This window comes from Rhinatrema bivittatum, chromosome 8 (assembly GCF_901001135.1).
Source record: "Rhinatrema bivittatum chromosome 8, aRhiBiv1.1, whole genome shotgun sequence".
Lineage (NCBI taxonomy): Eukaryota > Metazoa > Chordata > Amphibia > Gymnophiona > Rhinatrematidae > Rhinatrema > Rhinatrema bivittatum.
In genome coordinates this window covers 246753659-246779333 of record NC_042622.1, presented here as the reverse complement: position 1 = coordinate 246779333, position 25675 = coordinate 246753659, and the positions used below count along the sequence as shown (strand labels likewise).

Here is a 25675-nt window from a genome sequence, read left to right as displayed (position 1 = left end):
AGCCTGCATACCACTGGGCAATGGTCTGAAATAACTAACGCTTCTATTTTAGTGACAAGAACTATATCAACTAGACTAGGAGATACTAAAATATAATCAATTTGCGATTTAGAGTCATGAACTCTAGCATAATGGGTATAATCCCTTTCACCGGGTGTAGTACCCTCCAGATGTCTAACAAATCCAGAGCATCACATATAAAGGTAATACCTTTACCTTGGGACAAATTAGGTACTTGTTACACCCGTTGGTCGCAGACGGCTGCGACCGCTGTTGCTCACCTCTTGCCTCACTGCACTGACTTCATTGGGTAGACTTGCGGCCTCCGTCAGCTATCGCTGGCCTGCCCACCCCTGATCCCGGACCTCCCTGGATGGTGTGGACGCTGCCGACCGCCATCTTGCTCTTGGAGTTCCCTAGGCGCATGCTTCCGGGCCAGCCTTATGCACGTCATGGCGGGGACCTTGGGGGCGTTCCCCCCGGATGACGTCATTCTCCATGGACTCTTAAGCCAGCTGGTCCTGTCTGCCTACAACTTGGCAATGAGTTCCCTCATTGCTGAAACCGCTTCGCTCTCTACAGACTTCCATTCCAGCTCCTGCTTCCTCGGCGTGAGATGTCCTGGGTACCCGCTCCTCGGGGACCCTTTCCTTGTCTCTGGCTATCCGCTCCTTGGAGGGCCTTATGCCTAGGACCGCTGCCTGCCCCGTTCCCCGGGGCTTCCTCTGGAACCATTGCATCTCTACTATGAGTACTCCGTTTGCAGACCACTACCGTATCATCTCTAGTGAGGAACCCTCATCGGTGTACCCCGCTGTGCAGACCAATACAAAGAAACAGTTCTATAGCTTTAAAATAGAAAAACATGCAAACAACCCAAGAACATTATTTTCCATAGTAAGAAACCTCACCAATGACAGATCCCAATCTCCACAATTGCAATGAAGCTGCAATTTTTTTTAATGATAAAATTAAAAACCTAAAAACAAAAATCCCAAATACAACAAAACAAGTAATTAAAATGAAAGAAAGAGATGTTATGCAATGGTCAACCTTCAATGAGGTATCAGAAATAGAAATCGAAACTATGCTAAAAAAAACTTAATCCTGGACCCCATGCGATTGACACAATAACAACTGCAGACATAAAAAAAATAGCCAACACTGTATCTCCAACACTGGCAAAGATAGTTAATCTATCCTTAGAGGAAGGATCCATGCCAGACACACTAAAAGGAGCTATCGGAAAACCTATTTTAAAAAAGAAAAACAGTGACCCACTGAACCTGAGTAATTACAGACCAGTCTCGAACCTACCCTTAATCGCAAAATTAATAGAAAAAACTGTACAAAAGCAACTAGCAGAACACCTTGATAACAATAACATCCTATATCTGTCTCAACATGGCTTTCGAAAACACTATAGCACAGAGACACTTCTGATTGCACTTACAGATAACATTATGAGGGGTTTTGATAACGGTAAACATTACATTCTAGTGATGCTTGACCTGTCAGCAGCATTTGACACTGTAAATCATGACATACTCTTAAATAGACTAGAGGAAATAGGCTTAAACAACAGAACTATCAATTGGTTTAGATCATATCTCAGTGACAGATATTTTCAGGTACAAATTAAAGACACTATGGGCCTCATTTTCCAATATCGCAGTGGTAACGCATGAGGGGGCGTGTCCTATGCAAATAAGGCATTTTTCGTGCAGTGGGGAAACATCGCCGCACGCGATGTTTTCGCCATTCGCGGAACTGGAGTCGCAAATCGTGAAAACATCATGCACCACGATGATTCATTGGTTGTTTTATCGTGGTGCACGATGTTTTCGCGAAAGTGTCCAGCCAGGAGTATCGCGGTCCACGATATTCCCAGCAGCCCATTTCAGTATCCTGCAGGCGGGGGGGGGGGGGGGGGGGGGGGAGAGAGAGAGAGAGAGACTTCCTATAATGCCTATGCCCTAGACAAGTATTTGTATCCCTATGGGAGGGCCACCTAGTAACTCGAGGTGGGGATTAGGTATGAGCGTAGGGGGTTGGGGGCCACTTTCGCATTCAACATGAGACCTACGGAAAGAACAGTGGTCTCTCAAGCTAGGTTGAGAGAACGTTGCCCAAATCTTTTCTTGGAGTGAGTGTCCTCACTCCGACGGCCAGCAAATCTTCACTAGAGACCACTGTTCTTTCCGTAGGTCTCATGTTGAATGCGAAAGTGGCCCCCAACCCCCTATGCTCATACCTAATCCCCACCTCGAGTTACTAGGTGGCCCTCCCATAGGGATACAAATACTTGTCTAGGGCATAGGCATTATAGGAAGTCTCTCTCTCTCTCTCTCTCTCTCTCTCTCTCTCTCATCTCTCCTCTCTCTCTCTCACTCTCTCTCTCTCCTCTCTCCTCATCTCTCTCTCTCTCTCTCTCTCTCTCTCTCTCTCTCTCTCTCTCTCTCTCTCTCAATAAGCTGTCCGGAAATGTCGTGCACCGCGATAAACCTTTACTGCCCTCTAGCGCAGTATGTAACGCAAACGAAAGGGTTGTAGCTATTAGCCGTGTTATCGCGATTTGCGAATTTATCCCGCGCGGTAACTCCTTGGAAAATGAGGCCCTATATCAGAAAAAATAAACCTTCAAACAGGAGTACCACAAGGATCTGCCCTTTCTGCCACACTTTTCAACATATACTTGCTACCTCTATGCCACCTGCTAGCTGGTTTGGGAATCACACACTACATATACACTGACGATATCCAATTAATTTTACCCATTGATGATACAATCGAGAAAACATTAGACTTAGCCAACATGTATCTAGATATCATTAAACAGCTACTAAACCAAATGGAATTAGTAATCAATATAGAGAAGACAGAATTCTTACATTTAGAAAGAAAAAATATGGAAATCAAACAAAACCCAATCACACTAAAAAATAACCAACAAATAATACTTGCAGAGAAAGTACGGAATCTAGGAGTAATAATTGACACTGAACTAAGCTTAAAACAACACATATCTCTAAAAGTAAGGGAAGGATACACTAAACTCTTAGTGTATAAGATACACTAAACTCTTAGGGGCAGATTTTCAGAGCCCTGCTCGCGTAAATCCGCCCAAAACCGGGCGGATTTACGCGAGCAGGGCCCTGCGCGCCGGTAAGCCTATTTTACATAGGCCTACCGGCGCGCGCAGAGCCCCGGGACTCGCGTAAGTCCCGGGGTTTTCGGAGGGGGCGTGTCGGGGGGCGTGTCGGGGGCGGGCCCGAACCGCGTGGCGTTTTCGGGGCGTGTCGGGAGCGTTCCGGGGGCGGGCCTGGGGGCGTGGCTACGGCCCGGGGCGGCCCGGGGGCGTGGCCGCGCCCTCCGGACCCGCCCCCAGGTCGCGTCCCGGCGCGCAGGAGGCCCGCTGACGTGCGGGGATTTACGCCTCCCTCTGGGAGGCGTAAATCCCCCGACAAAGGTAAGGGGGGGGTTTAGACAGGGCCGGGCGGGTGGGTTAGGTAGGGGAAGGGAGGGGAAGGTGAGGTGAGGGGAGGGCAAAGGAAAGTTCCCTCCGAGGCCGTTCCGATTTCGGAGCGGCCTTGGAGGGAATGGGGGTAGGCTGCGCGGCTCGGCGCGCGCCGGCTATACAAAATCCATAGCCTTGCGCGCGCCGATCCAGGTTTTTAGCAGATACGCGCGGCTCCGCGCGTATCTACTAAAATCCAGCGTACTTTTGTTTGCGCCTGGAGCGCAAACAAAAGTAGGCTATTCGCGCTCCTTTTAAAATCCGCCCCTTAGTGTATAAGATAAGGTCTTCTGGCCTTATCTTCAAAACCCCTACAGATGGTGCAGAACGCTGCAGCGAGGTTACTCACCAACACAAATAAAAGAGCCCACATCACACCAATTCTGCACAGCCTTCACTGGCTTCCTATAAAAGCCAGAATTACCTTCAAAACATTATCAATGATCCACAAGGATATTATGGGCATCGCCCACCTAAATCTAAACTCGCAACTCCGCCCTCACACATCACAAAGACGTATCAGATACAATTACAAAGGTTCCTTATATGCGATCTGGACAGCCCACGTGTTTTGAAAAGACTCCTTTGTTGATACATTAGTTCTCTAGCTCATGTATTACTCATGTTTTTTGCCCATCAACACTGTTCTCCGTTACCTGTATATCCCTATGTAGCCTACCCTCTTTTTTAGCTATTCCCTACATTTATTCACGTTATTTTGACGAGTTATTGTTGTCTATTTAATATTTAATATTTAATAATTATGTTCTTATGTTCAGAAACTCTGTTTAATGTAACGCCTTAACCGCGACAGTTTTGTTCTATGTAAACCGACCTGATTTGATATTTGTATTGAGAATGTCGGTATATAAAAATCCTAAATAAATAAATAAACTCATGGTCCTCAGGAGACTTAAACCACTTCTGACAACTGCTAACTTTCGATTAGTGCTACAAGCATTAATATTTGCAAGCACTGATTATTGTAATGCACTTCTACTAGGTCTTCCATACACCTCACTAAGACCATTGCAGGTTCTGCAAAACTCAGCTGCAAGAATTTTAACTGGCAAAAGTAAAAGAGATCACATCACTGAAACATTGGCTGAATTACACTGGCTTCCCATAGAACAAAGAATACAATACAAAACACTGTGCACCATACATAAGTTAATACATAACGAACATGCAGACTGGTTAAATATAGCCCTCCGTGTACACGTCCCTAACAGAAACCTAAGGTCAGCAAACAAAGCACTCCTAACTATTCCATCAGTCAAAACCGCAAGACTAACACAAGTACGAGAGAGAGCACTATCACTGGCAGGACCCATACTATGGAATTCCTTGCCCCTAGATTTAAGATTACAAAGAGACAGCAAAACCTTTAGAAAAGGTTTAAAAACCTGGCTTTTTAAACAAGCTTTTCAGAAAGAGAAGGGTGAATAGAAACCAGGGACGAGCAAAGCACGAACAATAAAACACCCACACACATTGCTGTATTAACTAAATGTGTAGTTTTTAAAAGACAGTCACAATTTTAAAGTTAATTCTGTAATCAAAACCGAGATAGAGACCTGGACAAGATTCATTACATTTAACATTTAATATTGATCACTAACTATGTTACCGAACCTTATGGCACTTTTGTAATCAGACAAATTGCAGCATTATTACTTTTATGTGCCTTAATGTAAACCGTTGTGACGGTCCCCACCAAACGACGGTATAGAAAAGATTTAAAATAAAATAAAAATAAATAAATATCTTCTCTATGGAGGAACCCTCTTCGGTGTACCCTGCTCTGCGGACCACTACTGTATCATCTCTACTGAGGAACCCTCATCTGTGTACTCCGCTCTGCGGACCATTGCCATATTATCTCTACTGCGGACTCTTACCGGTGTACCCCACCCTGCGGACCATTGCCGTATCGTCTCTACAGAGGAATCCTCTTTTGGGTATACCCTACTTCACAGACTCCGTGACACCTCTGGGTCTGTGTGACTTTCCTATGACACTCCCCACTCCGTGGGCAGTGTCGCTCTCTCTCTCCAGTACCTGTTGTCCTTCACACCCAGCAGCTGAGACCTCGCCTCCCAACAGTGAGGCTCACGGAACTTCTCCCCCATGGGCGGTACCACCTCTCACCTCAGCCCAGGGCCCACAAACCCTAACAGATTGCCAAGTCCATGGACCCGGCACAGGTCTTGGCGCTCCAGGTCATCCCTGGCCTGGCCCAGCGAATTACAAAACAGCAAAAGATTCTGGAGACTCTGGCTAGCGCCATAAATCAATTGAGTAATCGGCTGGACTCCGCCTCGATGCCTGCCAAGCAAAGCCCCGCTTCACATGCGTCACCATTCCAACCTACAGTGCATTTACCGGCAACCCCTTGTTTCGCAGGTGACCCCTTGTTGTGTAGGGGCTTCTTGAACCTGTGCAATATGCACTTTTCCTTATAACCTGCATTTTTGCCTGATGTAGTTTCCAAGACAACATACATCTTATCCCTTCTGAATGGAAAAGCGTTGGCCTAGACATCACCTTTTTGGGAGCGAATGGATCCGATCCTCCAGGACCTGCCGGGCTTCCTCGCCTTATTTCCCTCCGTATTTGCGACCCAGGCTGAAAAGCCATCTCCGGGTCTACGCTCCTGCATCTGCAACACCGTTCCAGATCGCTGACTGATTATGTCATTGAATTTAGGACTGTCTCGTCTGAATTGCACTGGGACCTGGGTTGCCTGCGTGCTATATTCCTCGAAGGTCTGAGCCCGCATATCAAGGACGAATTAGCAGCACGAGAACTCCCTGAGGCATTGGACTCTCTTATAGACCTCGCCAGTCAGATTGACCGCCAACTTCGTGAGCATTCGCACAAGGCCAGAGGATCCAAAAGGATGGCTTCAGGTGCTCTACGCATTCGCCTGACATTGTCCACTCAGACTGCTACTACCCAAAGCACTGAGGAGGAGGAATCGTTGCAAATGGGCCGTAGTCATTTATCCTCGAAGGAAAAGCATCATCGTCAAAGACCTGGTCTTTGCATGTATTGTGGTCAACCGGGTCATGTGGTACCCTCCTGTCTACTCAGTCCAGGAAACTCCCAGGCCTAGGTTCTGCCGGACGACTTCTCCTAGGCCTGACATCACCCTCTCCTCCGTTAACTCTGCCTGTCTCAATTAATTCAGATGCTCAGGAATTTCACACCCTGGCATTGGTGGACTCCGGGGCTGGTGGGAATTTTATCCTAAGACAACTTGTGGAACACCTTCAGATTCCCACCGTCCATATGCCAGTGCCATTACTGCTCTCCTCCATTCATGGCGAACCATTACCAGGCGAAGTTACCTTCTCTATGATCCCCATTTGATTTCGCACTGGATCTCTGCACATGGAGACCATTTCCTTTCTGGTACTAGACAAGGCTATACACCCTGTGGTCCTTGGACTGCCGTGGTTAAAACTACACACACCGCAATTCAATTGGAGCACTCTGCAATTGTCCCAATGGGGCGACTCCTGCCATAAAAAGTGCTTGGCGGTCTTGCCCCCGATATCTTGCCTAGCTATTACGACGTCCCTTCCGGGTCTTCCACTGCAGTACTCCTCCTTCGCGGATGTATTTTTGAAGAAAGCTGTGGACACCCTACCTCCTCACTGCTCATTCGATTGTACTATAAACTTACTGCCTAACACTGAGCCTCCCCATGGAAGGGTCTACCCACTTTCACTAACAGAGACAAAGGCCATGTCTGAATATATACAAGAACATTTGGCAAAAGGCTTCATTCGGCCTTCCAAATCTCCTGCTGGAGCAGGATTCTTTTTTGTGGGGAAAAAGGACAGCTCCCTCTGGCCGTGCATAGATTACCGCGGCTTAAACGAGATTACCCAGAAGGACCGTTGCCCTTTGCCATTAATCTTTAAATTTTTTGACAGGCTCCAGGGGGCCAAGATATTTACCAAATTGGACCTCAGGGGAGCTTACAATTTGGTCAAGATACGCCAGGGCGATGAATGGAATACCACATTTAACACCCGCGACGGCCATTTTGAATACCTGCTAATGCTGTTTGGCCTTTGCAACGCTCCAGCGGTATTTCAGAATATGATGAACAAGATCTTCAGAGACATGCTCTACAGTTGCGTCGTGGTTTACCTGGATGACATCCTGGTATTTTCACAAGATCTCCAGAGCCATCACCAGGACGTCACCAATGTCTTGCAACGCCTAAGGGACAACCAGTTATACGCCAAGTTGGAGAAATGTTCCTTCGACCAGGAGACTGTCCCTTTTCTAGGCTATGTGGTCTCGAGCCAGGGTTTCCAGATGGATCCACAGAAGACCAAGAGTATTCGCGATTGGCCTCAACCAACGGGCCTTAAAGCGCTCCGAAGATTTCTTGGTTTTAAGAACTACTACAGATCGTTCATCCATCATTACTTAATACTGACCTCCCCACTCACAGCCATGACTTGTAAGGGAGCCAATCCCTCTCAGTGGGCGCCCGAGGCCTTGATCACCTTCCAGGAGCTCAAGGAGGCGTTCCTACAAGAACCATGCTTGCGTCACCCCAACCCCCGACGACCCTTCATCATCAAAGTAGACGCTTCAGACATCGGTGTTGGAGCGGTACTCAGCCAGCATTCAGCCAATCACACCTTGCACCCGTGCTCTTTTTTCTCCTGGCACTTCTCCTCGGCTGAGCATAATTATGGAATCGGGGACAAGGAATTATTGGCGATTAAACTGGCCTTCGAGGAGTGGAGTCCCTGGCTCGAGGGAGCGCAGCACCAGATCACGGTATATACGGACCACAAGAACCTCGAGTACCTGCACCATGCTCAACGCCTTAATCACAGACAAGCCCACTGGTCTCTCTTTTTTACTCGGTTCAATTTCCTACTACGATACCGTCCAGCTAATAAGAATGCTCGAGCTTATGCACTCCTCGTTCTTTCACCACAGAAGATGTTCCGGATATTCTACGGCACATCATTGATCCAACTAAAGTTTTCCTCTCCACCACACTCACAGTGCCATCTGGGAAGACGGTGGTTCCCCGACCACTTCGAAGGAAAATCCTCCGCTGGGTGCATGATCCCTTGCTGTCAGGTCACCCTTGTCAAGCTAGAACTCTTTCCATTCTCCAGAGATTCTATTGGTGGCCAACCATGAAGAAAGACGCTCAAGCATATGTGGAATCATGTCCCACTTGCGCTCGTCAGAAGCCGCCGACGGGCCGACCTTGGGGTCTCATACAACCTCTTCCTGCACCTAGTGAGCCGTGGACACACATAGCCACAGATTTCATTGTGAACCTACCTCCTTCCAGTGGCAACAACACCATTTGGGTTACCGTGGACCAATTTTTGAAGATGGCTCACTTTGTAGCATTACCTGGTCTTCCTTCAGACCCGGAATTAGCAAAATTGTTCATTCGCCACATCTTTCGCCTCCACGGACTCCCGAGACATATACTCTCTGATCAAGGCGTTCAATTTACGGCCAAATTTTGGAGGTCTCTATGTAAAAAATTCGATATCGCCTTGGACCTCACATCGGCCTATCATCCGCAGGCCAATGGTCAGTCAGAGAGGACGAACTGAACCCTGAAACAATTTCTTCGGGCGTATGTGAACTCTCGGCAGAATGACTGGTCCGACTTACTACCCTGGGCCAAGTTCGCCTTGAACTCCCACCAGTCTGCATCTACCGGGTCATCACCCTTTCAAATAATATACGGACGCCAGCCTCTGCCTCCTCTTCCACTACCTCTGTCTGTGTCTTCTTCAGTGGCGCAGGCTTCTGCACAAGAATTACATCAACTTTGGGAGCACACCAAACAACTTCTACAGCAAGCCGCCCAGAAGTCAAAGAAGTTCTACGATGCCTATCATCGGGCAGCTCCACAGTTTAACCCTGGAGACAAAGTGTGGCTCAACACTTGCTTTCTTTGCTTGAAACTGCCTTCAGTATGCTTCGCTCCCAGATACATCGGGCCTTTTGCTGTATTTCGTTGGCTGGGTCCGGTCACTTACAGTCTTCACCTACCTACATCGCTCAAGATTCATAATGCCTTCCACATCTCACTATTAAAGCCTCTCATCTTGTCCAAGTTCTCCAAGAAACCTCCTGAGCCTCAACCTCTGGCATCAGAGGAGGACATCACATATGAAGTACAGGACATCCTGGAAGTGAGGAAGCAGGGGAAGTGATAGGAATATTTGATCTCTTGAGAAGGATTTGGTCCAGAAGAGAACAGCTGGAAGCCTGCAGTCAATATCCTTGACAAAGAACTGATCAAGCAGTTCCATGTTTCTCACCCAAGAAAGCTCAAAATCCGGGGAGGGGCCCTAAAAGGGGGATACTGTTACGCCCGTCAGTCGCAGACAGCTGCGACCGCTGTTGCTCACCTCTTGCCTCACTGCACTGGCTCCATTGGGTGGACTTGCGGCCTCCGCCAGCTATCGCCGGCCTGCCCACCCCTGTTCCCGGGCCTCCCTGGACGGCGTGGACGCTGCTGACTGCCATCTTGCTGTTGGGGTTCCCTAGGCGCGTGCGCGCTTCCAGGCCAGCCTTATGCACGTCATGGCGGGAACCTCTGGGGCGTCCCCCCTGGATGACGTCTTTCTCCATCGACTCTTAAGCCGGCTGGTCCTGTCTGCCTACGAACTGGCAACGAGTTCCCTCATTGCTGAATCCACTTCGCTCTCTACGGACATCTGCTCCTGCTTCCTCGGTGTGAGATGTCCTGGGTACCCACTTCTCGGGGGCCCTTTCTTTGTCTCTGGCTATCCGCTTCTCAGAAGGCCTTACACCTAGGACCGCTGCCTGCCCTGTTCCCCGGGGCTTCTTCTGGAACCATCGCATCTCTACTGTGAGTACTCCGGTTGCGGACCACTACCGTATCATCTCTACTGAGGAACCCTCTTCGGTGTACCCCGCTCTGTGGACCACTACTGTATCATCTCTATTGAGGAACCCTCATTGATGTACCCTGCTCTGCGGACCATTGCTGTATCATCTCTACTGAGGACCCTCACCGGTGTACCCTGCTTTGCGGACCATTGCCGTATCATCTCTACAGAGGAATCCTTTTTTGGGTATACCCTACTTCACAGACTCCGTGACACTTCTGTGTCTGTGTGACTTTTCTACTACACTCTCCGCTCCATGGGCAGTATCGCTCTCTCTCGTTCTCTCTCTCCAGTACTTGCTGTCCTTCACACCCAGCAGCTGAGACCTTGGCTCCCGACGGTGAGGCTCACAGGGCTCCTCCCCATGGGCGGTATCACCTCTCACCTCGGCCCAGGGCCCACAAACCCTAACAGTACTTTTGCTGAAGTACACTTATCCAACTGAGCATCCCCAACACAACTGAAGTCCCCTCCCAATATCTTCAGCGCTGACCCACACTGAGATACCTGGGTGATAAAGTCAGTGAAGAAAGAATGAGAATAGCAATTTGGAGTATAGATCGAGGCAAGTATCAATGATTTACCAAATAACTTCCCCTAAACAATGATATATCTTCCCCTCGCTATCCCAATAGGTATTTTCCTAGATAAATTAGACTTTTTTGTGAAGGAGGATGGCCACCCCACTACGCTTAGTAGACCCTGATGTGAAGAAAAATTTGATTGAACCCCCTTCTACGCAATTTAAGATGCTCAGTACCCATCAAATGTGTTTCTTGCAGCAGTGCACACTGCACTGCAACCTGTTGAGATGAGTCAAAACCTTTTCCCGCTTAATGGGAGAGCCTAAGCCAGACACATTCCAAGAGACATACAGTAAAGTGTCAGCCATCATGCATACAACTTAGACATGATGATAACAGCTGCCCCCATCCCAATCAGACCTCCACTCACGAAGGGTCCCCTTATCACATAGTGAAAGTGAGAAAAGACACTCCTCCCACACCCAGACATAACATTTAACACAGTCTATATTATCCCAAACATATGCAGCAAATTCCAAGGGAATCTGTGAAAAATAACCAGTATACCATGAATAAATCCACACATAGATCTCAGAGCAGCCAGAGACACAGCCCACAAAATCTCGAGGCAACTTCCCACCCAACTTCCATCCCCCACCCCCCCAACCCTAATATAAGTAGCATGAGTAAGACACACCCAAATATATCCACTCTCATGCCCCAAAGCCAAAACCAACTCAGAAATGTTTTCCTTTTCTAGAGAACTGAAGGGCACGTAACATCTGGCCTGGGTGTCTTGTCCTCTGCTAGACAAGAAACAAACACTGCAATAAACAAATGAACTAATAGAAAAAAGTCCAATACCACTTTATTATGAAAAAGTATATGAGCAGTGTAACCCATCCAAGCAAGAGAAATAAATGAATGTGCAAGCAGATCACCTGCCCCAACAGAGGCCAAGAACCACAAAGCAAACCTTCACTGTGAAAAGTAATGTCATCTGGAACCAGAGAGAAAAACACTAGTTGTGCAGACAAAAAGCACTAGTTCAGGTACTGAGCGAATCCACAAAACATTTGGCAGCTTCAGCTTTCTCAAAACCATGCTGCTTGCCATCATACCAGATGCGCAGCTGTGCCGGATATTGCAAAGTAAAATGAATATTCAGGGCCACCAACAATGAACAAATTGAAGTAAATTCTCTTCTCTTAGTAGACACTGCAATTGCGTAATCTTGAAAGATTTTGATCTCCCGGTTGTCATAATGCACTTCTTGCTTTCTGCAATATGCCTGCCAGATCTGTTGCTTCTGAGCAAAGTTGAGCAGCCTCGCAGTCACCACAAGTGGGCGATTATTGCCAGCTTTGTACGGTCCCAATCGTTCAATCAAAAGCGGCCTAGCAGTCGCTGGTAAATCCAGGGTGGCCGGTAACCAATTTGATAATATCACTGCTAGAATCTTTTCATCAATTGACTTAGCGAACCCCACGAAATGGAGGTTATTTCTCCACGACCTATTTTCCAGGTCATCCATCTTGTCCTCTAAGGCAGCCATTTGGGTTTTCAACATATGAAGACGTACTCTTGCCGCAAGCGTGTCGGCCTTGACAACCACCACTCGGCCCTCCAGCAAATCCAGACGGGGCCCAAGATCAGTAAATGATTTTTTAAGGTCTACAAGCTGTTCCGTCGTACTGGTGATTGCCACTACAATGTTGGAGACCGTCATAGCAGCCACGCTATCTTTATGAGCCATAGATGGATCAGCGGCCATTTTTTCAGCTCCAGGCTTCCCCTTCTCCTTGTCTTTTCTCACGAACTTTGCTGGCATAAGCATCGGGGATTTCTGCATAAAAGTAGTAATCGACATAGAAAGGTGATCTGCCTCTTTGAAAATCCTGCAGCCACAAAAATACACAGATGAAGAGGATTAATAAAGATCGGACACCCAGAGCTCCAGAAAGCACATCCTCTCACCACTGCTGCATCACGTGACCCCCTTGAACTCATGGTGATTTTAAATGCGCTTACTCTCCCAGCAGCTGTGCTGTGGGAAACCTAGTGCTTTGCAAAAATTCTACCTTTAAAAATCTTCTCTCCCATGAACACCCAGCCTGTCCTGTTTCTTTGAGGGGAAATCCAGATGGGATCTCCTTCTCTTGCTCTTCCTTGGATTCAGTTGTTCAGTCTCTTTAGCTGTTATTTAGATGATTTCTCTGGTGGAAAAATCTGGGGACCACGCTATTCACAGCACTGCAATCCCAGTGGGGAAGGGGGGATCCAAAAACCTCCCCACTACTCTATAGTTCAAAAATTACTTTGTCAATCTGGATAGCTTCTCTGCCCTCACTGTTTCTTGCAGCAGGATCCATCACTGGTGCTTGCCTGCCTAGTGAGCAGAGTAGGCTATACAGATCTTTGGTCCCCTGAAGAGAGCCTCCTTGCCCCAAAAGGATATCAGGCTTAAAAGTCTGTCTCACTGTAAATTATAAAAAGGACCCTCTGGCAGGGAGTTCACGGTGAGATATCGCTTCTAAAAGAAAACTCCTTTGAGCAAGGCTGGGAAGCCCTACCAGAGTATGGAAAAAATACATGTTCTCTCTGTAGCTGCTCTCTCTAACTGAAACACTCTGCCCCCACTGAGTGTTAAAATGGCTGGGCTAAATAGCCCTTAGTCATCCAATCAAAATCTCCATATAGGAGGGTCTGAAGGGTATGGATAACTCCCTTACGTTACAGGCCGATACAGTAAAAATCGCGGGAGAGCAGGCGAGCGCCTGCTCTCCTGTGCGCGCGATTCAGAAAAAAAATTTATTCAAATTAGGGCCCGCGGTAAAAAGAGGTGCTAGGGACACTAGCGCATCCCTAGCGCCTCTTTTTGGACAGGAGTGCTAGATGTTTTTCCAGGGTACCAAGACACAAAGCACATCTGTCTCTGTTCCATGGAAGATGGCGGTTACAGTTTTTTCCAGTTTGATTCCTTTTCAATTTTTTAATAGATCTATTTTAATTTTAATCCTGATTTTTGTTTTATTATGGATCGATCCAAATACTTTTTGAGCTCAAATATGTTAATTGTTGTTTGTCTTTATTGTGTTATGTGTGTGTCATGACACCTGAAGAATGCAATGAATGAATTTGTGTGTCAGTTTAGTGAAATGCATGTTTCTGTGTGATGTCTGAGCATTTAAGTTGTCTGTGTTCCTGAGACTATAGCATATTACCTAATAATAAGGAGCGGCGGCTGTCAGCAGGTTTGACAGCCGACGCTCAATTTTGCCGGCGTCGGTTCTCAAACCTGCTGACACCACGGGTTCGGAAACCGGCCGCCAGCAAAATTGAGTGTCCGGTTTTCAACCCGCGAGCCATGGGCCGATTTAAAAATTTTTTTTTTTTAATTTTTGATTATTTTTGGGACCTCCGACTTAATATCACCATGATATTAAGTCGGAGGAGGGTGTACAGAAAAGCAGTTTTTACTGCTTTTCTGTACATTTTCCCTGTGCCGAGAGAAATTAACGCCTACCTTTGGTACCTTTGCAGATATTCAGACTTAATTGGATAAGTTAGACCTGCTATCAGTTAAGCAAAGACTTATATATGATTATTCGGTAGCACGAATAAGTTTAATTTTGAATATTGGCTCTTTAAATCTAAAAATTTAATTTATCCAAATTTGAAATTATTTGCATGACTTTAGGGGTTAACTTTGAAATATATCATATTCCCAATTTGTAAAAAAAAAAAAAAAAAAAGCTTCTCAGGTGGTTGTATGAGTCATGTGTAATTGCCTACAATATGTGAGCCTGATTTTCAAAAGCATTTACTTGCATAAAACCCAGTTTTATGTACATAGGCTTTTAAAAATTGCCTGGGATTATATGTGTAAAAGTACATGCAAAAGTGATTTCATGCCTGCTTTTACGCATACTAGAAGGAGGCATTGTAGAGGGTAGACTTGGGGCAGGAATACAATTTATTCACATACTTAATACACTTAATTTTGAAAAGTATGTATATAAATATACGTGTACATGTTTGCACCTACTCTCAAAGAGGTGTTAATGTGTGTGCGGATTTCACATACACACACTCATTTTCAAAGAGGACTTATACGTGTAAGTCCGCTTTGAAAATTCAGGCTGAAGTCTGAATACACTTTCTACATGCAGACTTCAGTCTACGCAGGCTGCTATAAAATTGCCCTTTGTAGAGTAGAACATGTTTTTCTGCTCATCCACCACAAGAGGGACATGCAAGTACACTGACGAGAACAGAAAACCTAGAAAGAGCAGTTTGAAGGTACAACCCAGATACAGCACATGCAGTGCTGGATTGATGTAGTTTATCTCATATAATATACATTGCTTTGAGATCTTGTGGGGGAATAATTATTCATTATTTATTTATTTAAAAATATTTATATTCTGCCCATAATGGATATCTATGTTGGGCAGATTATAACAACATCAATTACATTAAAACATAATAATAAACAGATAATATAAATTAAAACAATTTTAATGGCTATAATAGGTTATCCAACACTGCATCTTTGGACATAATTAATTTTGCAGAAATAAATGAGTCAAGTTGCTTATGAAATGTTAAGATATTATGAATGTTTCTCAATGAATCTGGAAGGGCATTCCACAACAAAGGTCTTATAACAAAAAAAGCTCATTTACAGGTTTCCATTAGTCATGCTTGCTTTATAGTGGGTACCTGCTGTAACAATTTACTTTGGGATCGCAGGTTCCGAATAGGCAAATATCTTTTTAAAAGTTCCAATAATAAGACGGACTATCAACCTTTAAAACCTTAAAAACTAACATCAACAGTTTGAGCTCAATGCGCTTATTATTGGGCAACCAATGAAGTTTAAATAATAGCGGGAATACATGGTCCCATCTATGGGCCCCAAAAATCAACCGGCCACAGGAATTCTGCAATAGTTGGAGAGGGCAAATTGTAGAGGCCAGAAGCCCAAACAATAATACATTACAATAGTCAAAAATAGTAATCACAAAAAAATTGTATGATAGTCCGAAAATCTTCATCTAAAACAAATCATAAATGTCAAAGTAAAGGCAATTTATAAAAACCCACTCATAAAACTTGGTGGATTTGGGGCCGGAATCATAGTTGAGAGTCAAAAAGGAAATCAAGATTCCATACAACAGGTTTGAAAAATGCATTCTTTCCTAAAATCGTATGAGAGTCAACATTCTGATTTTGCAAGTGTTGCGCCCGGTCGCAGACGGCTGCGACCTCTGTTGCTCACCTCCTTTTTTCCTGCTTCAGTGAATCTTGGACACTTGGCAACCTCTGCCTCTTTATGCCACTCTTCTCGGCGTTCCTGGGACAGCTTGGGCAAGCTCATCCACCATCTTGAATCGGGGATCACCTAAGACGAGCATGCCAAGCTCCATCTTATACACATCATGGCGGGAACCTCGGGGGTGTCCCCTCCGCATGACGTCATCTGCCAACGTGTATTTAACCTTGCCAACCAAGCTACCTATGAGTTAGCAAGGACTTCCTTCCTGCTTAATTCCAACCCTTTGGTGATGCTTTGCTTTACTGAACCTTCCTGACTCAGAGACCGAATGCCTTAGGAACCCACTCCTCGAGGGCCTTGTTACGTTCAGACTATCCGCTCCTCGGAGGGCCTTCCTGCCTAGAGACATTCTCCATCTACTCTGGGTGCATCTGGTTCAGCCTTGTGAGTTCACTTTCTGATGCTGTTGGAACCTCCGGTGTACCCTGTGCCTCAGGCCACTACCGCGATCATTTCAGAAACCTTCCTGGCATACTTCAGAGTGAATACCATCCTTCATTCAGCTCTATGGACCTCCTGCTCTACTCTCAACCACTCTCCTGTGATTCTCGGCGTACCCCGCGCTGCGGCCCACTACCGGATCTACTAGAGAAGTTCCATCTGTGGAGGCATTCCCCCGCGTACCCCGTCCTGCGGGCACTACCGGGGTTATCATCATAGAGCTACCTTTTACTCTGGACTATGTCTCTCTCTCCCACTTGGTGGGATTCCTTAGCATTTCCAGTATAATAAAGTATCTTGCTACTGTGTCTATCTCAGCTCAGGCCAAGCCTATCATGGTGAGTCCCCACTGGGCTCCTCCCTGTCAGGCCGATACAGTAAGGACGCGTAAGAAACAGTGCGGCAGTGCCGGGCGCCCACTCGTTTGCCACGCGCATATTTTGGTTCACTTACAGCTCGATTCAGTATTCAAATTAGATGCAAATCCAAGCGGCGTCCAAAGCGCGACAATGAAGCGGTAGGCATTCGCAATCCATTTTACTGTATAGAGCGGTATGCAGCACCTATACAGTATCCAGGGTGTGCTGGTACCTATCATGTCAAATGTCATTTGAAATGTCATTCCACCAGGTAAGTGGATGGTTCTTTTCTACAGACCCTGCTGCCTTGAGCGCCCGGCCGGACGTCCAAGCCGCGACCTTGGACGTCCGGCCGGGCGCTCAAGGCAGCGGTACCTCCGATCATGGGCGCCCGGATACGGGCGGGAAGGTCCATGAACGGACGCCGCGACCTTGGACGTACGAAGTCGCGACTTCCGTTCATGGACCTTCCCGCCTGTAGGCCCCGCTGCCTTGAGCACCCGGCCGGACGTCCAAGTTTCCCAGTACATACATGGATATGCCACACTGTGGATTCTCTGGTGTACAGTTTGGCTGGCAGCACATAAAAATTATTTAACAGTACATACATGGATCTGCAACACTGTATTCTCAAGTTTGTATTCTCAACTCAGCTATGTGTTCTTATTTCAGCGTCTACTACAGCCTTATTCTAGATGCAGGAGGAAGGCTCCTTATAGGCGTCCGTAGAGACGTCTGTATAAGCGTCCGTAGAGGCGTCCATGTCTTCGCTGGACCCCGGAGCCTCAGGACGCCTAGCGGATGCCCATCTCTCCGGTGCCCGTAGAGGTGTCCATGTCCGGAGCCTCCGAGACGTTCAGTTTAACCCTAGCCTGGTGCGGCTCCCATCTAATGCCAGGGACAGGGTAGGCAGTAAATATTCAGGTTAAAGACGCAGTAAATAATCTGGTTAACAGGGCAATAATTTGGGCGCACGTTACTGTATCGGAGGGAATAGTTAATCCGATCATTAACATGTCATATACATGCAGCGGGCAGAAAGGGATACGCATCCTTTTCGGCAAGCGGTAAGGACGCGTAAAAGCCGATACTGAATCGCGGGTACACCTTGCGCGTCCAAAGCGGGTTAAAAACTGGGTAACCATGGCCGCGCTTTACTGTATCAGCCCGTGTGGGTGGAGCCAACTCTCACCATGATCCAGGGTCCACAAACATATCAGTTTATAACAGCAAGCAGTATGGGTCTCGAGAAAAACAAATAAGTTCTAATTTATTGACATTTAACTTGAGATGATTTTTGCACATCCAGGTATTAATATCTTGAAGGCCCTCAGCAATCTGATTTAAAGTTGCTTGTAGCAAAACCTTTACAGGAAAATACAACTATATATCATCTGCATACATTCTACAATGGAATATATACATGGAAGCATGTATACATTATGGGCCAGATTTTATAACAAGCGCGCGGGCTTGCAACCCGGTGCGAACAAATCTACGCCTGATTTTATAACATGTGCACGCAGCCGCATGCATGTTATAAAATCCAAGGTCGGCGCACTAGGAGGTGCACAATTGTGCAACTGGCACGCGCCGAGCTGAGCAGCCTTCCTCTGTTCCCTCCGAGGCCACTCCAAAATCAGAGTGGCCTTGGAGGGAACTTTCCTTCCACCCCCCGCACCTTCCCTTCCTTTCCCCTATCTAACCCACCCCCAGCCCTAACTAAAACCCCCCCTGGAGAAGTTACGCCTGCCTCCGGGCAGGTGTAAACTAGCGCACGCCGGCTCTCCATCCCCCGGCCCGGTGGCTGTTCTGGAGGCCTCGGTCCCGCCCCCCGGGCCAGCACCCCGTCCCCACCCCCAGAACGCCCATTTTTTCAAGCCCCGGGACATACGCGCGTCCCGGGGCTTGCGGCGCCGCCAAGCCTATGCAAGATAGGCTCGGTGCGCGCAGGGGGAGGCAGGGGTAGGTTTTCAGAGGTTGCGCGCGTATCTTATGCGCGCAACCCTTTGAAAATCTACCCCTATATAAACAGATCCCTGGGCAACCCTAGTAGGAACTGTAAACCAAGTAGAAAAACAACCATTAAGCAGAACTTGCTATTCACGCAAATAAAGATATGATTCAAACCCAGTCCCTTTAAACAATCCAACAAAATGTGATGGGAGACTGAGTCAAAAGCAGATGACGCATGTAAATATACACCAATAAAAGCTCTTCCTTTATCAAATTCACTCAGTAAATATAATGACGGAGACCAACAAAGTTTTAGTGCTGTGTTTCTGTCTAAATCCGCACCGAAATGGATGAAGTATATTATTCTTTCAAAAAATTGGCAAATTGACTATAAACTACCTTTTCTAAGATTCTACCTAATGTGCTCAAATTAGATATAAGGCGATAACTGGCAGGAGAATCTTTATCCACATTTACCCACTTGGGGACTGGATGAACAGTTGCCCTTTTCAATATAGGGGGAACATGATTCTCAGATAATGATCGATTATACAAATAATTGAAAATATCAAGAAAAATTTCCCTGAACAAATACAAGAAGGAAAAGGGACAAGGATCCAAAATACAAATGGAATTTTTAAGCTGGAATGTATATTTTTCTAAGTTGGTATTACCCAATTCTTCAAAGGATTCCCGTACATTATCACCTTTTACTGACAAATTCAGACCGGAATCACTGTTGAAATATAATGTCAAAGACTCGGCTTTCCTAATTAAAAAGGATGCAAAATCGTCTGAAGAAAATGCTACAGGGCAGTATCTACTTCCTCAACCATCAATAATTCTCTTAACCATGCTAAATAAATCAAGAGGCTGTTTCAAGGACTTCAAAAGCCGGGAACCATTTTTACTCCCCATCAATCCTACTCCTGTATAGATCTATATCTGATAGACAAGACTTTGATGGAAAGGGGGGGGGGGGGGTCAGGCATCAATTCAATTACATGGTCGGATCACCCCTGGAGAGTAAAACTCGCCCTGACATGATGGGGTTCCGCTCTTGGAAACTAAATGACTCCCTACTACTTGATGAGGCATTTTGCCAGCAATTACGAGATGATATCTCTGAATACCAAACACGTAATAAAGGAGACCCTACTCTATTATGGGACTGTTTAAAAGCAGTGCTAGGAAGCAAATTAATATCGAAGGGAATTCATGTTAAACGCAGTAAACAGGCAGCAAAACAAAAATTATTAGGGGAAATAGTTTATTTATTTGAAACTTTTATATACCGGCATTAGTGTACAACATCATGCCGGTTTACATTAGCAACTGATAGGTGGAAAGTACAAAGAACAGGGGCAGGGGAAGAACTGGAGTCATAATGATGCAGTAGAGACAGCAAAAGCGTCGGAAAAATAGGTCAACTCTGTAACTTAAACAAGCGATACCAATGGGGCTTGGTAATAACATATGTACAGGGGAGAGCAGTTTTAAGGGACTCAGTGTTAACATATTCACTGGGGAGATAGGATTAAGGTAAGAAAAAATTGGAGGGGTAACAGAGATAGAATGGCAAGGGAGTGCAGGTATAAACAGCAGGGGTTCATAAAAGGAGGAGACTCTGGGTGGGTATAGGTTGTGATAAGTGATGAGTGCCAGGGCTAGTCAGGGAAGGCTTGTCTAAATAGCCAAGTTTTCAGTTTCTTTCTAAATTTGGAGGAGCATGGTTCAAGCCGGATCGCTGTCGGGAGGGAATTCCAGTGTTTAGGACCAGTGATAGAGAAGGCACGTTCTCTTGTGGTGGTGAAAAGGGCCTTTTTGATTGAGGGTATTTGGAGGGTGCCGTTATTGATGGAGCTGGTGGGTTGGTCCGAGTGTGTAAGGAGGAGAAGTTGATCAAGCCAATTGGAATTATGGCAGTATATGGATTTGTGGATTATAGATAAGGTTTTAAAGAGAATGTGGAATGGGATGGGGAGCCAATGAAGGTCTTTGAGTGATATGGTGATATGAGTGATATGGGTGATATGGTCGGATTTTCGGGTGTTAGTGATAACCCTGGCTATTGAGTTCTGGAGCATTTGTAAGGGTTTTATAGTGGATTGGGGGAGGCCAAGTAAAAGTGAGTTACAATAATCAAACTTGGAGGAGAGGGTGGTCTGAATGACGGTACGGAAGTTGTGATAGTGGAGGAGAGGTCTAAGCTTTTTCAGGAGATTAAGCTTGTAGAAACCCTCTTTAAGAATAGAATTGATGTATTTTTTTAGGTTTAGCTGCTGGTCCAGGAGAACCCCGAGGTCTCTAACATATAACTGGGAGGATAAGGCATTAAAGGCAGGGTCATTAAAGATCGAGGCTTTAGAGGTATGGTGTTGTGTTATGAGGAGGAGTTCGGTTTTGGTTGTGTTTAGTGCTAGGTGAAGGTTTGTGAGGTCCATAAAGCTGATGGAGGTCCATAAACGTACATTAGCTACTAGAGATGTGCTTCGTTTTTAGGGTTCAGCTTGGGCTTCGGTCGGCTGCCTGCTCCTGTACGTGCCGAGCCAGATGGGTTTTGAAAACTTCTGGTACCAAAAAATTTAAGGCACCAAGAAGTTTTGTCAACCCTGGCATAGCATGGTGGCAATTTGCCAGGGGCTCAAGGTTGCAGCGCAGATCTTCATAGAGGAACCGGATTGCCCATGAGCTCAGCTGGTAGGTTTGGACTACATCTCGCTTGGACATGCCAAAGAGAATTGTCCGTGGGCAAATGATACGTCCAGGTCTGCCGATGGCCCATCCTGGTCTGCCGATGTCCCTGTCCTGTGCACGGACGACTCTGTCCCGCTGTGCCTGCGTGAAAAACAGCACAAGAAAATCAGCATAACCTAATACATCTTGATTATTCATTTAACAAATATAGAAGCGGAGCCTCAGGGACACCTAATTCAAGACGACGGAGGAAGGTCGGGTGCAGCGTCCTTCTCCCAGCTTTCGTACAGGCGTCCGTGTCTCTGCTGGACCTGCGGAGCCCCAGAGATGCCTAATTCTAGACGCTGGAGGAAGGTTGGGTGCAGCGTCCTTCTCCTGGCATCCGTACAGGCGTCCGTGTCTCCGCTGGACCCGCGGAGCCTCAGAGACGCCCAGACAGAAAAATGCTACCGTTGGATATTAAAAAACAACACATATACATACCTCCTCCGGTCTTTGTGCCGGGTTCTCCTGTTGGCAGTTGTCTCCAATTGGCCATCTAGAATTCACCAGCAAAGCATTTCTTAATCTCGTTCTCACCCGTAGAAAAAGATTGCCAAAGCCAATATATACATGTAGTCCATGACGCTGTCCGATGCTGTCCGTTGGATATTCACTGACTGTCAAGAGCACAGCACCACACTAATGCCAGGGTCAAGGTAGGCAGTAAAAATAGAGGGTAAAGACTAGGAAAATGTGCAGGTTAAAGACGCGCTATTTTGGGCAAGCGTTACTGTATCGAGGGGAATAGCTAATCCGGTCATTAAATACCATTAACATTCCATCTACATGCGGCGGGCGCTAATTGTAACGTGTCATTTTCAGCACGCTCTAAGGACACATTAGAGCATATACTGAATTGCGCGTCCGTCTTACGCGCCTAAAATGCGTGTCTAATTCGCGTTCAAAAGTGCACAAGCCCGGCCGCGCTTTACTGTATCGGCCTGAAGATTAAATACATGGGGGTTTATATTAGCAAAGATCCAGCTGAACTATTTCAACTTAATTACCCTCCACTTATCTATAAAATCTTTCAAGATTTGGACAGATGGTCTGAGCTCTCTCTCTCCTGGTTTGGTAAAATTTCCTCAGTAAAGATGAATATTTTACCTCGGCTGGGTTATTTATTTCAAGCACTACCAATACCCAATATACCCACTTTAACAATTAACAGCTGGCAGAGGCGCATCTTCTCGTATATCTGGAAGAGAAGACCCCCCAGGATTTCCAAGGCGGTTATGTACTGACCTAAACTGAGAGGCGGACTGGGAGTACCCAACCTGAAATGGTATTTCGCGGCAGCTCAAACGTGAGACATTTTTGATTGGAATAGATGTGGTGAACAGAAACAGTGGGTAACTATTGAACAAGCTTTGATTGGTAAAATGCCCCTTTGTTCCTTAATTTGTCAGTCCAAGACTATGTGGCTACCTTTACAATGTGTTCCACTCCCAACCCGTACCACACTGATGGTGTGGGAGAAGTGGAGGAGGCATTTGGTCAGGGAAAGGAGATATTACTATAGCTCTCATATTCAGACCATTAGTTCCTTCCTGGCGGGAGCTCACTCCAGACCTTTTACGCAGTAGGGAGAGAAAGGTATTAGGTGCTCTGGACAGCTATGGGATGATGGGGCTTTAATTTCCTTCTCCACTTTGACGGCTAAATATCACCTCTCACCCGTAGATGTCGTTCCCTTCTTGCAAGTCAGACACTTTCTACAAACTGCTCACGTAGGATGGGATCTGGCTCTGGGTAAAACACAAGTAGAAAATTGATGCAACCAAGCGGACAGCCTGAAGAAGGCCATATCTCAGGTATATAATTATCTTAATAAGGACCCTACGGATAAACCAGCGTATATGAAAGCCTGGGAAGCAGATTTGGGCAAGCCAATGCCGGAGGAGACCTAGGATTTAATATTCTTTCACACTATGCGGGGATCCCCCTATTCCCAACTAGCTGAAAACAGTTATAAGATCTTATTGCGAGGGTATTGTACTCCAGTTAAAATACATAAATTTAACTCCTCTTATGATTCCAGCTGCTGGAAGGGGTGTGGTTTGGAGGGAACTTTCTTTCACATGTGGTGGTCTTGCTCTCAGCTAATGCAGTTTTGGGAATTGATTAATCAGCTTATATGGGCCATCCTAGGAGTGGAGATCACTCTTAACCCTGAGCATGCTCTTTTAAATTTACCCATTGATATACAATTGGAAAAGGGAAACTCATTTTCTTTATGTTACAGCTGCACGTTGTGAAGTGGCGATGGAATGGAGGACGGATCTAGTACCTTCCATTGAAAAAGTCCATTCAAGGTTACACAAGTTATGTTCACTAACAGTGATGCTGTTAAGGCATTGAAGATTTGGCAACCATTTTGGGACTGGCAGAAGAAGCGGCGCCTGGAGTGCCAGGGTGAAAAAATGGCTTGACTGCAGGAATGTATATCTTATATTAGAATTTTTCTTACCTATGTCTTATGTATGTTTTTGTTATCTATCAACCACCTTTGTCCCAAGAGGGATGGGGAATGGGGGATTGGGAGGGGATGTTATAGAAAACATTATATAAATGACTGACAGAACATTGTTATCTTGAGTATTATCCATTTATTAGGATGTTCTATGCAGTGTTACATATTTAATTGCTTTAATAAAACTATAAATTAAAAAAAACAAAAAAAACTGGGAGCTAAAATAATTTTTTCACGCTATGTCAAATAGATGCTTCTAGTTCTAGTAAGATACGCGCGTACCCCCGAAAACCTGCCCCAAGTTTCCCCTGCGCGCGCTGAGCCTATGTTGAATAGGCTCGGCGGCGCGCGTAAGTCCCGGTGCTTTCCTGGGGAGGCGTGTCGCAACAGCGCGTCATTCGGGGGCAGGGCCAAGGCCTCCGAAACAGCTCCCTGGCTGGCACGCGCGAGTTATGCCTGCCAGAAAACAAAGGTAGAGGGGGTTTAGATAGGGCTGGGGGGGTGGGGTGGAAGGCAAGTTCCCTCCGAGGCCGCTCCGATTTCGGGAGGGAACGGAGGAAGGCTGCGCGGCTCGGCCCGTGCAGGCTGCTGATTTTGGGCAGCCTTGCGCGTGCTGACCCCGGATTTTAAAGGATACATGCAGCTACACGCGTATCTATAAAAATCCTGGTGCACGAACAAAAGTACATGCAGCTACACGCGTATCTATTAAAATCCTGGTGCGCGAACAAAAGTACGCGCGGGCGTACTTTTATAAAATCTACCCCTAAGAGAAAGTAAAAGGGATTAAAAAATGATGCGGAGGGAAATTGGAGATCAAAACCTGATGAGTATATGCTTCCCATGATGAATTGTTTTAAAAATACATTGTTTCAAGTGAAGTGAAGCTAATAAGTCCTCATATTCTTGAAAAATACCTTGCGGTTTAGAATCAATATGTATATTAAAATCTCCAATCAATAAGACTTTAGTAGATATTAATAGTAAACATATAAAACTTTGAAATAAACAAAAGGTCTTTACAAAGATGAGGGACAGTATAACAGGTCAAAAAATGAACTATCAATCTTAAAAACAATACTTTCGCAGCCATGTTCTAAAGAAAATGAAAGTTTTTGGAGTGCTAAAGTAGACTTATAAAATAATATCACACCTCCCCCGCACTTTTTTTGCCTTGTCTGTTGCAAAAATGAATAACTAAAGGGACAAATTAAGTGCAGTAGTGGTAAATCGGAAGATGATGGCCAAGTTTCAGATAAAAACAACAGATCAAAATGGCCATCAGTTAAATAAGATCAAATTACATCATATTTTTTCTTCACTGATAAGACATTTATGTAACTTATAGACAAACTAATAGATTCCAGAATAGGCTGACATTTAATAAACAAATGTTCTG

General features: G+C 45.9%; 1 long non-coding RNA gene across 1 annotated transcript in view; it reads left to right on the top strand.

Moving 5' to 3' along the window:
- LOC115098131 overlaps positions 1 to 24334 on the top strand; it is a 169250-nt gene extending 144916 nt beyond the window's left edge. Inside the window, exons 3-4 of the long non-coding RNA XR_003858429.1 lie at positions 23487 to 23617; positions 24049 to 24334. This is a non-coding gene — a long non-coding RNA (uncharacterized LOC115098131). The remainder of the gene's footprint in view (positions 1 to 23486; positions 23618 to 24048) is intronic.
- Positions 24335 to 25675: the final 1341 nt, after the last annotated feature.